The sequence below is a fragment of the Coffea eugenioides genome, chromosome 10 (assembly GCF_003713205.1).
Source record: "Coffea eugenioides isolate CCC68of chromosome 10, Ceug_1.0, whole genome shotgun sequence".
NCBI classification, from domain to species: domain Eukaryota; kingdom Viridiplantae; phylum Streptophyta; class Magnoliopsida; order Gentianales; family Rubiaceae; genus Coffea; species Coffea eugenioides.
The window spans coordinates 6,364,578-6,378,809 of NC_040044.1; the positions used below are offsets into that span (position 1 = coordinate 6,364,578).

The window sequence follows — 14,232 nt, forward strand, 5'->3', positions numbered from 1 at the left end:
ACAGGGCATGCATATTTTCCTTTAGTACTCCAACCGGATAAAACTGCATAGCCAGGAAAATCACTGATAGTCCATAATAATGCTGCTCTTAATTGAAAGTTTTGTTTGCAAGATGCATCATATGTATTGATCCCCATCTCCCACAATTCTTTCAATTCTTTGATTAGAGGGTGTAAATATACATCAATATCATTACCAGGAGCATGTGGACCTGGTATCAACAATGACAACATTAAATATGGCTGTTTCATACACATCCAAGGCGGTAAATTATAAGGTATCAAAATCACCGGCCATGTACTATGAGTAGAGCTCATACTTTTGAATGGATTAAATCCATCGGAAGCCAATCCCAACCTAACATTACGAGGATCCTTAGAAAAATCTGTATGCTGATAATCAAAAGTTTTCCAAGCTGGGGAATCAGCAGGGTGCCTCATATAACCATCCTTAGTACGACCCTCCGAGTGCCATCTCATATGCTTTGCAGTTTTAGATGACATAAATAAACGTTGCAACCTGGGTTTTAGTGGAAAATGCCATAAAACCTTAAGTGCGACTTTTCTTTTCTCACCGGATGGATCATTTTCTGATGCTTCCCATCTAAGTTCTTTGCATGTTTCACAACAAGTTCTTTTTGCATTTACCCCCCAATACAAAGTGCAATCATTAGGACAAGCATCATACTTTTCATATCCAAGTCCTAATTCTTTCATTTTTCAGACTCATAGTAAGATTTAGGCAATTTTTCCATGGCTTCAGGAAATGCTTCTCTTAACAAATCAAGAAGCATATCAAAGATTTTGTTACTCCATTTACCCAGACACTTCAAGTGAAGCAAGTGAATTATGAACGAAAGCTTGGAAAAATTTTTACAACCAGGGTAGAGTTCTTGTTGAGAATCATCAATTAACTTATAAAACTTTTCAGCAACTGAATTCGGTAGTTCCTGATTAGATTCAAATGTACCAGCCATAGCAAGATCTTGTTGAGGTATTCCTAAGGCTTCATAAACTAGACCATTCATGTCATCACCTATATCAGATACGTTATGAGGAACATTGTCTGAGGTCTGTAACGGTGCAGAAGAGTATACAAATTCCCCGTGAGCTACCCACTGTGTGTATCCCTTAAGAAATCCAAACACCTTCAAATGAATTTTTGCATCTGCCCTAGACACACATACTCCACATTTACATTCTGAACATGGACAAGCAATCATTCCATTCCCATGACTTGAATGCTTAAATGCATAGTTTAAGAAGAATTCCAAACCCTTTTCAAATTCACCACTTCTTCTATCTTTCCACATCCAACTCTTATCCATATTATTAGAGTTGTCAAATATTTACTCATCAAACAACATAAAGGAGTGTTAATGAGTGAGTACCTGAAATAATGCATTTTATATGAGATAACAGCTAAAATAACCAATAATTTTGTAATTTATTGCAAGATAGATTAAATTAGACTTAAATACTCAATTTCATATCAGCAAACCTTTGTAATGTATGAACACTTTTAATAGCAAAATTCAAATAATAAATTACCAACTGCTATATTCAAAAGCAAATTAGAACAAGACTAATCAGGCATGTGAACGTATAAAATTTGACCAATAAAGGAATGTACCTGCTCAAGAGTGCCAAAGTCTAGCACCTTTCGTCCGTCAAATACTTACCAGCAAATATAAACCTGTCCAAAATAAAGTAAAAGTAACTACCTTGAGTAAATTTTAAAACAGGACCTATTGCATTTTTACACCAATTGCTTAAGCTTTCAACAAATTATAATAGAGGTCTTAATTACGGTTTAGAAAAGAGGAAAATAGAAAGAAATTGAAAAAAGTAAAAGAAAATACTAGCACTTACTTCTCCCCGTTCTCCTTTAGGATTCTTTAGATTGATTAATCCATTTCTTAGGTCGATTTAATCAAACAAATACAGAATTAAAAAAATTCATTGCATCTGTTGCCTTGGCTATTATTTCATATGTTTAACGGTGTTGCAACTAGGCAAAACATTGAACTTCCGTGGCATCCAAGTCCTAAGAGAAGTGACAATCTGAGCATATAAGATTTTATATAGATATTTCATTATATGTCAAAGTGCCACATGTTAATGGCAAATGACAAAATCTCACAGCTCATATTTTATTTCCACAGCAAGTTTATGTTGAAATAATAGTAAAACGCTCTCTCCCAAATTGCATTTAAACTTGAAAAGGGCAATTTTAACATTTTGTTTAAAAAGAACTCTGGAATAAATAAATGAGTCGTGGAATGACATGAGACTGAAATTCCAGGAACCCGCATTTGCATGAGAAAAAAGAAATCCCAATAAAAATAAAGTCAAATATAACACAACATCCAAATAATCAAATACCACTCCACTGACTAATTATTTATATGGTATTGATTTAATTGCCAGCACTTCTTAAATATGGCAAAAGCAAAAGAAAAGAAAATGAAGGCAAAATTTTATTTATGACGTCCACTTCTTATATATTTGCTCAAGAAATATATTCGCTCATTGATCTGACAGATTAGAAAATGGGCGTAGATTTTCTTTAAGTGACATTCACCTTAAGTGCCTAGAAGGTCTTGATCTGATGACTAATGTTAAAGACTCAAAGAATTAGAGATTCTGAGACCAAATCTTTCTTCTTCTTCCCTATTTCATAAATCCCATAACTTTCCTACTAAAAAATAAATAAAGATGTCCACTCTTATACACTTTGGTCAAGAAATACCGAGTTTTTGTGAAGTCAAGTCTGATTGCAACAGAATTCTTTTTTTTTTGTATTTGTTTCTTTCATAAAAAAAAAAGAATAGAATAGAATATACTGGCTGTCATTCCAAAATTATAATTTAAAAAAGTTGACTGGTTTTTAGTTCAAAAGTATACGTATTTTGCTTTAGAAATATGTGTAAAATATACAAAGATCCCAACCCTGAAACCGCTGTGTAAGAGCTACCTTCACAGCAAAACAAAGGACCACAAGTAACTTGTCTGCTTGTTTTTTTTTTCCAAAAAGAACGGATGGCTTTTGTTTCATCCATCCATCCATCCATTCATCAAACTCAGTGGAGTGTTATTTGCCATATCTTTTTTTTTTAATTTTAATCCCAGCGCATTACATTCTAAAATCTTTCAATACAACTTGAGAATACAGTAATTCTGAACATATCAAACAATAAGCCCAACTGAAGAAGGGAAGACTATCAAACATTTTTCAATTTCCACACTGCAAACTGGCACTTTTAAGTTTTAACAGCGGGCATAACTTATTAAAAAGCAGGGCCCAAATTTAACCAAAAAAAAAAAAGAGAGCTGTACCATATCTCATATGCAAATGGAAATATACATGTAAGTGGAAGACAAATTCAAAGCAAGCCGATATGCATTGAAGATTCCCAAAATCAATAATTTTAGAATTAATGAGTATATAAACATACCTCTAATTTCAAACACAATAGAGTGAGTGATGATAGTCCTACAATCCTTCAATCGAGACAACATGCAATCCACAAAATCAGGAGCAACTTCATGAGATTGAGTTAGGATCCACCATAATCAACATGAATTTGAGAAATCAAAAGAAAAGAGATTGGGAGGATAGAGAGCTAGTGAGAGTCGGCAAAGATTTTTGGGAAAATTTGAGGGAAGAGGACCGAGAGAGAGTGAGTGCGGGAAAGAGATGGGTCAATGAAAAATGAAAGTTTTGGAGATGGTAGATTGGTAGAGGACCGAGAGGGAGAGTGAGGGAGAAAGACCGGCATTTGTGATTTGGGATTTGGGATTTGGGGATTTGGGAATTGGGACAATTTTCCCGGTGCTCTTAGGCGCCAATTTGGAGCATTTTTCTGTTTTCTCATGAAACAATTTGCCGCTTCTTTTCATGGATAATTTGGGATTGTTTTTCCTTCTATTAGTTGTTGAGGCACATCTCTAAAATGCCTCTACAAATATTTTCTTTATATTCTTTTATTTTCATTTTTTCTTATAAGATTTGTCCCTTATACATTATCTTTTTTTATTTAATTAATACGTGTTAGTATGGCAAAAACTACCTAATGCCTTAATAAGTGTTTATTTGAGGCATTTACTTAATAGTGCCCTAACAAGTATGCCATAATAGCGAAATTTTCTTGTAGTGTCTTGAATGACTTGTCTAAATTCACCATCAAGTATTTTCAAGCTTTTCAACTTTTCATCATTCACCACTAATGCTTTTTGTCAAATCCTTAAAACAAGGATGCCACTTATTAAATTGTTCAATTGGCAACAGTCACCAATCCACTTGATCACAATAATCAAACATGATCCAACCATGAACCCCGCTTTGATACTTGTTTGTTGGGATTCAAGTGTTTGTGAGCAACTCAATCTTACAATCAAGTTCTGATACCACTTGTTGGGATCCAAACACGAACAAACAACTATTGAAATATCAAGTACACAATAATTTAATGACAAACAAACCACAAACATGAAAGATAAACGACACGCAATATTTAATATAGTTCGATTCCATCATTGAGTCTACGTCTACAGAGAGATCATCCGTTCTTTATTATGATAGGAAAATCCTATATAAAAATACAACTTAAACCCAAATCCAACTCTTGTATGGCATCTTTCATCTCTCAAGAACCTTTTCTCATTCTATGTATAGGATTACATGTCGCCCTTGTATTCTCATTATGTGTCACTTTATAGTATGTCAATCCACCTATTAATAGAAAGTATTATTTAACCAAAAATCAAATAATAACAGGAAACCAATACTAATTTCTAAACTTATACAGAATAGGAAATAACTTCTAAATTCTAAATAAAATAGAAAATTTCTTAACTACTATTTTAAGTAATTAAAACTAATTAGAAAATTAGTTACTTACATACAAATTAAGAAACCTATCTAAAAGAAATTAAATTAATTTTCTAACAAAACACGCATCCTTTCCTTGGTTTCTTCAAGAAACTCACTCGAAAGAATAGCTGAATCGCCTAAAATAAGGGTCCCGTTTGGCAAGTGAGTTTTTTGAGTGTTTGTCTAAAATTTTACTATAACTTACTGTAGAAGTTTTTTAAAAAATTTTTGAAGTGTATTTTTTTTGGAATATTTTGAAATGTATAGTTTAAAAATTTTGAAAATTTTTTGAGATTACGGTAGTTAAAGTTTTTAAAAAATTGTAGCAGTCAAACTTGGCAAAAAACTTGTCAGCCAAACAAGGTCTTAAAATCCATAAAAAGTCTTGTTTAGTGTTAGCAAGTCCCAATGCAAATTCGACTAGTTGCTCAGGTGCCATAATAGCAATGCTTCCAAAGTTGACATGAACCATCGAGTTTGGATCTTTCGAATCAAGCCACTCAAGACATTCAGTTTTTTCTTTCCAAAGATTTGATCCAATTTCTTTCAAATTCTTATCCTTAATTTGATTATCGAGGATGTTTAGCGGCCCAATGGGATAAATCGGAGGAAGATAAGATGAAAGTGCATGTAATGCATGTTGTTCCAGTTGTTGAAAGGTATTTATAATGATGGCAAAAGCCTCTCGAGCTCTCCCAGTTTCTTGCATGATGTATTTTAGCATAAATTCATCTGGATTTGTGGTTCTTAAGAAAATTGGAAGATCCTTTAAACTTATACCTTTCAATCCTAGAATCCAATCTAGAACAGTGTTTAGATATCCATTTGTCAAGTAACTAGCATTTGCAAACCACAAATGTTTTACAACCAAAACATCCGAATCATAGAACTTGCAAGGAGAAAGGCTAATTGCATAGAATATATGTAAAAAAAAAAAAAATCGTACAAATGTATCTCTGACACACACCATTTCTTATTTTATACCTGCCGTGCTGATTGGGCACGGCCGCAGAACGAATTGTCAGAAACTCTGCAAAAATGTCAGTGGGTTAGTGGCCCACAATTTTTTTTTAATTAGCCTGTCCCCAGTCGTGCCCGACTAAAATGTCAGTGGGCACGGCTGGGGACAAGCGGCAAAAAAAAAGGGCCAGCAAATGGGTTGTATCTGGGAACATGAATTTTGTAGCAAAAGTGAAACGAAAGGCCATACAAATTCACTGCACTAGCTGCCCTCTTTCTTTCTTTCACTCTTTTCTTTGCTCTTTATTTCTTGGAAGAAATATCTAAACGATTTTATTGCATTAATCCTAATCAAATATTTTGGTTTTATAATTTAAAGATTTTGCTGTGGAGTCTTATAACACTTAAGTTAGGAAGAGTCTTATAACACTTAAGTTAGGAAGATCAAATTTTCAAAGTGGAAATGGAAGATTATTATATTTTTCAAACTGCAAATTAGTATAATTCTATGTACAATGAAAATCCAATGGTTGCTCAAATTTTTTGACGAACAACATGTCTAAGCTAATATATGAATATTTATATGTAAATTAAATGCAGTTTATACGCGACAAAATTCATGAATAAGAATCCATATATGTAAAATTAATATACATTTTTTTAATTTTTGCTAGTAATTAGATACATTTGTGACTAACTGGTATTCAAAGCTAAATGTTAGGTTGATCAGGTTAAAGTTCCAATTATTCCTTACCTTCCAGATATGCCAAAGTTGGTTAGCTGTCATTTCAATGTGAGCTTTGCCATCTACCATTTCTCTAGCCTATTGTAAGCTCTCCCACCACGTTTAAAAGCTCCCTTTCAATTGTTCTAGACCATCCCATTTGATAGGGAAAGTTTTCCAAATCTGCTCGCTTGTCCTACAAAAGAAAAGGAGGTGTTCTAATGTTTCTGCACTTTCTCCACAACTCCTGCACCAAGGTTCTTCTTTCCTGTTCTTCGGAATATATTCTCGTGGGTGGGAAGAATGTCGTGTAGGCATTTTCCACAGGAAGTGATTAACCTTGTGTTTAATGTTGAGGTCCCAAACTTGATGCCAAATTCTGGAATTCTGCGTATTCTTACTAGTGCTCTCATGTTGCAGAAGCCTTTTGTTGTTCCTTTCCATTCTTTCCTTGGCTTTTACATATCTAGTTTTGGTAGTGTATTTACCATTTGCACTGTTGCACCAAGTGTACCTGTCTTTCCCTCCAAATAAGCTAAGTGGGATTGCTGTGATTAGTTAGGCCTCTTCAGCAGAGAAAATGGAGTTTATGATGTTCGAATTCCACTTCTAGTCATGAATCAAATCCGAGACTTTGTCATATGGACAATTGTGTGGCTTAGGTATGGAGATTTTACCTGAGCTGCTGTTTTTGAGCCATCAATCCTTCCAAATTGCCAAATTGCAATAGTGTTGCCATTTCCAACCTGCTTCCTTAATTCACTTTCTAGCATCCCAATTGAACTGTGCAAACTTTGCTAGATCCACGAAGCTCCATTTTTCACCTGTGCATCAAGAATAGAGAATTTGGGGAAATACTCTCCTTTTACCATCTTACTAACCAACAAGTTTGGATTGGTAAGCATTCTTCAAACTTGTTTGGCTAGTAAGGCGGTGTTAAAGCATTGAATATCCCGGAAACCAAGTCTCCCTTTCCCTTTAACATCAGAAATATCAGCCCAGCTCTTCCAATGCATTTTCTTTTCTTTAGAATCACCTCCCCACCGGAATTTAGCCATCATCCCGTAAAGCTCTTTACATAGTTCAGCATAGAGGTGGCAATTTGGATTGAGATCCATTTATCCATCCATATAATCCATAATTAAATGGATTTGGATTATCCATTTATGATATTGGTTTTAAATGGTTGACCAAAGTAAAACCATTAAATTAAATGGATTTATATGGATTATCCACAAAAACCACATATATCCATTTATTTAAAAACCAAATAAAAGTAGCCAATCATGATCAAAACTTGCAAGGAAGAAATATATGACAGTGTAGTCCTCCATGCTCCCCAATCATGCGGCGGACCGCATCAACGAACTCAATTTGGGAACACCCCCCCTTTTTGGTCCCCCACCATAACCTTCCCTCCTATTCCTAGCTGGGTTCCCTCACTGTTTCTTTAATTTAAACCCAGAAAATTTTCCAATCACTGGTTGTATTTGAAAGAATATTATAAATTTTTTGTGACATGACGTGTATGAGATAAAAAAAATTAAAAATTATATTTATGATATAGGTTAAATAACATTTGAAAATTTTATTTATAAATTACGGTAACCAAATTAGACCAATTGTTCTTAAATTAGACCAAAATACTACCTAAATTCTTAAATGAAAAATCTAAGTATTTTGCCATCTTTCTCATCCAACTACACCTAAAATTTACGAGTACATAAAAAAGTATCTTCATATTACAAGAAATGGTAATACAAAAAAAAAGTAACCAAAATATTTAAATGGATTATAAATGGATAATTGGATTTTATTTAATCCATTTAGATCCATCCATTTAGATCCATTTATTAAATGGATTTAAATGGATTGGATAAATTTCATCCACCATCCATTAAGTCAAAACCAATTATGAACCATTTATCCATATTGCCACCTCTAGTTCAGCAGATAGTTTGAAAACTGACATTGCATATGAAGGGAGAGCAAGGGCCACAAATTTGAGTAATACCTCTTTACCTACAAAACTCAGCATTTTATCTTTCCAACTTTGTAGCTTTTTGCACATCTTCTCTTTAATGAACATGAAGACACTATTCTTTGATCTACCTATCACCATAGGCAAGGATCACTAGTATTTGCTTTGAGTGACAAGTTGGATATTGCCAAGTGGTCTCAAGATAGCTTCTGCCTCTGTTTGAGAAATATTTTTGCTAAGGATATGACTGATGATTTCTCAATATTTATTTGTTGTTCCGAGGCCTTTTCATAGCGCTTGAGAATTCGCTTGATCTCTTCAGCTTCACCTGTGTTGGCTTTGGAAAACATAAGGGAGTCGTCAGCAAAAAAGATATGAGAAATTGTTGGACTTTGTCTGGAGATTTTGATCCTAGAAATTCTGTTATCCTCATTGGCTTGCTTAAGAAGATGAGAGAGGCCTTCTGCACAAAAAAGGAAGAGAGAGCGAGATAGAGGATCTTCATGTCTAATTCCCCTAGTGAGACACACATAGCCTTGTTTTTCTCCCATTAATGTTAAAACTAAAAGACATGGATGACAAACAACCACGAATCCATTTAATCCACCTTAGGCAGAAGCCCATTTTACACATGACAGCAAACAAAAACTTCCATTCAACCCTATCATACACTTTGGACATATCAATCTTAATCTTAAGAAACATAGATGCATCTTTACCTCCCCTCATATTATTGAACCAGTGAATGTACTCATGTGCAATAATGATGTTGTCTATAATTTGTCCCCGAGGACAAATGCAGCCTGAGAATGACTGATATAACCACCTAAGAAGGGTTTAAGTCTATTAACAATAACTTTGTAGACAAACATTACAAAGGCTAATGGACTTGAAGTGGGAAAGATTGACAGGGGTATCAATTTTGGGGATGAGGGTGATTAATGTCTCATTAAAGGCTTTTAACATGTGGCCAATACTAAAAAAGTTTTGAATTGCCTCCATAATAAACCAAAATCTTTGAAAGAAGATGGGGGACATATCGTGGGGTCCTCCTGGTGCTTGTTAGCATGCGGGGAAAAAAGTGCTGCTTTGACTTCCTTTTCTGTGACAAGTTTGGTAAGCTGCAAGTTCATCTCAGTTGTAATTATCCTGCGATGCCATTCAGAATTTCCTCAGAGTCATCAGGCCGTGAGCATGTACAACGCACATAGATAGAAGCTCATCTGCATATGGGCGTATGTTGCACATTTATTCAAGTAAAACTAAACGCACGTTTCTTTGATAGGAGCCCAAAATTGTTAATTCGACTGAAGCGAAATGGGAAAATTTGCATCACAAGAATTCTTTGTTTCGATGGACTTTTCTGGCAAGTGCATAGGGTCACTTGTTAGACAAATTGAAATTTTACATGTTCCAACATCTGATGAAAGAGAAATTCTTATGTAAAATTGCACAACTAGCCATCTTTTGGCCAAATTAGATTGTAAATTTTCCAAACTGCCAAAGTACATTCATCAATCAGTAACAAATATGATAGAAATATTGCAGCAAACAACGGATCGGCAATGAAAAATATTAAACAAGAAGTAAAGAACTCAAGAAGCATTTTTGAAAGCGAACCATGCATGTACGAGTAATTAAAAAGAAAAACTCTAACCAAGTCCAAATTCAACGAGCCGAAGAACAACTCTTTAGATTCTGATGGACCCAAATCAATAACATAAATCCAAAGGAACAATTAAGGAAAACAATATACGAGGCAAATGAAAAATTTCTTATAGATGAAACACGCTGCAGCTACAATACAAAGACAACAGCCACCGACAAAGACATTGACTATTCTTCACCGCACCAATAAGCCATATGCGGCTAACTATTATTACCACTACTATACTAAATTTATGGGATTGAATCCCACGCGGCCAACCTTACAAATCCACAGTACAACTTTCTGTACTAATCAATACATTGATGACATATGGCATCAACATCATTAAAAAAAAAATACAGGTTTGGTTTAATTATTTTCTAACAGATACACGGTTCTTGATGTCTCGAATGCTTGGATTGAGAAGCACTTGATGAATCAAATTCTCAAGATTCAAGTTAGCATCTGTCACAGCCACTTCTGCCAATTTTTTCCAGTCCATGGCTTTTTTCTTCATTTCCTTACCCTTCTCTCCCGCCATTAACTCGCTAACAAGGCTTTCAACTTCATCCCTCTTGACATTATTGTCCATCTCCATTCCAATACCCCATTTAGTGCAGCAAAGCCAGCAATTAGTTTGTTGATCGGCAAAAAAGGGCCAGCAGATCATAGGCACCCCATAACTAATACTTTCGATTGTGGAATTCCACCCACTATGAGTTAAGAATCCTCCAACAGAAGGATGGGTAAGGACTTTCTCTTGAGGGCACCAGCCTGCAAACATGCTTCTTTCTTTGGTTTCTTCAAGAAACTCACTTGGCAGAATAGCTGAACTGCCTGAGACAAGATCTGGCCTTAAAATCCACAAAAAGTTTTGTTTGCTATTAGCAAGTCCCCAAGCAAATTCGACTAGTTGCTCAGGTGTCATAACCATGGTTCAAAGTCACGGTCGCGGTCGCGGTCGCGGTCGCGGCCCGGAATGTTCCACATCGGTCTCGACATATCTGTCGCAGTCTCAGTGAGACGCAAATTTTAAAGTATTTAATATTCTAAAAATTGTTAATAATATAAAAAAGTATGCTAAATAAAAATAATTAAAAAATAGCAAAAGAAACGGCCAAGTCAATCCGTCGCGGTGTGACTCGACTGATTTCTCGTCTTGACTCGGGATAATTCGGAGTGATTCGGTATGACTCGGCCGAGTCAATCCGTCGCAGTGACGACTCGGCCGATTTCTCGGCGAGTCAAGTATTTCGATATCGTTTCGTCATGGTATCGTATCGGTAAGGGCCGAGACGGTGACGACTCGGCCGAGTCGTCTCAGTTTCGGCCGAGACTTCGAACCATGGTCATAACAGCAATGCTTCCAAAGTTGACATAAACCACAGAGTTTGGATCTTTCGAGTCAAGCCACTCAAGACATTCTGGCTGTTCCTTCCAGAGATTTGATCGAAAATCTGTTAAAGACTTACCATGCACAGGATTCTCTAGCAAGTGTAGTGGTCCAATGGTGTAAATTGGAGGAAGATAAGATGAAAGTTCATCTAATACATCATGTTCCAGTTGTTGAAAGGTGTTTATAATGATGGCAGAAGCCTTTCTAGATCTCTGAGTTTCTTGCATGACGAATTTCAACATGAAATCATCGGGATTTGTGGTTCGAAAGAAGCTTGGAAGATCCTTCAAGCGTATACCCTCTAATCCTGGAATCCAATCTAGAACAGTGTCTAGATATCCATTTGTCAAATAACTAGCATCTGCAAGGCATGAGATGTACGACACCGAGTATCATCAGAATCATACAAGAGCATCCATTTAGGAAGAGGCATTAAATGTTCAAGCTATTTTCTTTTTTAAGAAAAAGTTTCCAAAAATATGTGGAAGAAGAGAATAAATGACCACAAAAAATTTTGAACACACATTTTTCATCAAAATATAGTCGTACCTTTGAGTGGCATGATACCCTTTTCGATAAACTTGTCAAACTGGAAATACGGCAAGTAGGAAGATGCGCTGGAGGTCCAAAGAAGAACTTCAGGGATGCCAAGTTCTTGAGCAGCTGCTAGAGTGAAGGTCATTGCTCCATCGGAAACCATGCAAGAAACAGGGGGCACTTCTGAGGAAGAGGTATCGTTCAGCAAGTAGCTCCCTGAAGGGACCTAAGCAAGTTCTATCAAAAGATTCACAAAGGGTTGGAATATCTGGGGTAGCATCGACATCAGAAGGAGGAAGTCCGTCAGGGATGGCTCTAAATTGGAAATCAGGCAGTCCCTTTAAGGCATCAGGACCGCTGGATTTAAGCAAGCGCCTGTGGTTGAATTCTGTGTTGACAAAGGTGATATGAAAACCCTTTTGGTGGAGGAGCTTGGCTAGCTTTAGCATGGGGTTTATGTGGCCTTGAGCTGGAGCTGGTATGCAGACGGCGTGAGGCTTCTTCTCCAGTAGCGCAGTGGAACCCATTCTTCTTGCCTGCGGATTTGAGTGGACAAATTGTACGTTATTACACAGCAGCCACTAGTTGGGAATCGGGTTGATGGTAAAGTCAAAAAAAACCAATGAAGAGGCAGTGCAAATGTTCGAGAAAGGGCAGTGTAACATATAATTATGTGTTTGTATTCACTACTATTTCACTTTATTTACACCTTATTTACGTACACTTATTTACTTGCATCATCAACACATTTTTCAATCACTTTGTTATCTCATATACATCACATCAAAAAAATTGATAGGGTCTTAACTGTCAGTTATTTTATTATTAATTTTCCCTTTGTCCCTGCCAAATATTGTTTTAATTGTTAATATTTACTTATATTTGGTTATATATGGTATCTGGACTTAATTTCAGGGAATGGAGTAGAAAACTACAAAAATGAGGGACTTTTTGGAGATAATTGAGATTTCAAACAACCGGTCCCACATGGTGCTACAAAGAGATTGCATTTCCTTTGCTGATTAGGAGATTGGAGTCCTACAAGTAATAGGAAACAAAACAAGAAGGAAAGCCTCGGTTGGTGCAGGAAGCTTTGGGAGGACTTTTGCTCTCAATTATGCGGGGACCACGGAGAAAAGAAAGGCATTAGTCTATTATTTAGGAAGAAACGTACAGAGGCTAGGAAGTCCTATTATCAATATGAAACAAAACAAGAAGGAATTCGGAGGGTCCCACCTTTTGGATTCTTTTCTCTTCTTATTAGGTTAGGATACTAGTCACGGGGGATATATTGAATTGGAGGCTGTTAAGCCGGAAGTGGGAGTTTTTCCACTTTCGACAGTATCATGTTGGGAATTTCCTCAACAATGAAGAACTGAATTCTTATTTTCTAGTCAAGGGGACAACTGATGAATTGGTTCGACAATTACTGTGAGATCGAATTTATTTTAATCGCTTCCTCATTTATTGGTATTTATATGATTCCTGCTTTTAATTGTTATAACTCTTGTGTATGATTGATTAGTGCGCAATAATTAATTATTCATATCGGCTATTTTGCTAAATAGGGATAATTGAATTCGTAATTGTTCGTTATCTCTATCCCAGTAGCAACTGGCGTAATTGGGTTTATGTCAGTGAAACATACGATCTAATTTAAACAAACCCTCGTAGCGTGTTTGTTAGTTAGGATTGGGCCTTTCTAATTCTTAATGCAATCTAAAATTTAAATCCTACGGTCGTACTTAGGGTTGTTTTTGGATTAGGGAAATAGTTAACGGTCGTACCTTAACTTTCGAGAAATTAAGGAAAGGTTGGTTGTTTATCGCGTGCATGACAACTGTAACTAATCTATTAATAAATGTTGGGATTATTTTTGCATCAATGATCAGTGCATGAACCACTTCTGACGTATACCCTTGGCTAGAGTTTCTCTTAATTATTCCTTTTAATTTATTCTTTTGTTTCTGCATTTGATTTGTTTAGTTGGCACTTAATCCCAAAAATCCCCCTTTAATCTTCACTTGAAAAGAAATAAATTTCTGGCTAGTCCCTGAGGAGACGACCATGCTTACCACTGTCTACTAGCTAGTGAATTCAGTTAAATAATT

General features: G+C 35.8%; 1 pseudogene; it reads right to left on the reverse strand.

Annotated features, from left to right (window-relative positions):
- Nucleotides 1-10,293: 10,293 nt before the first annotated feature.
- LOC113748976 lies at nt 10,294-12,730 on the reverse strand (annotated as a pseudogene).
- Between the last annotated feature and the right edge of the window lie 1,502 nt (nt 12,731-14,232).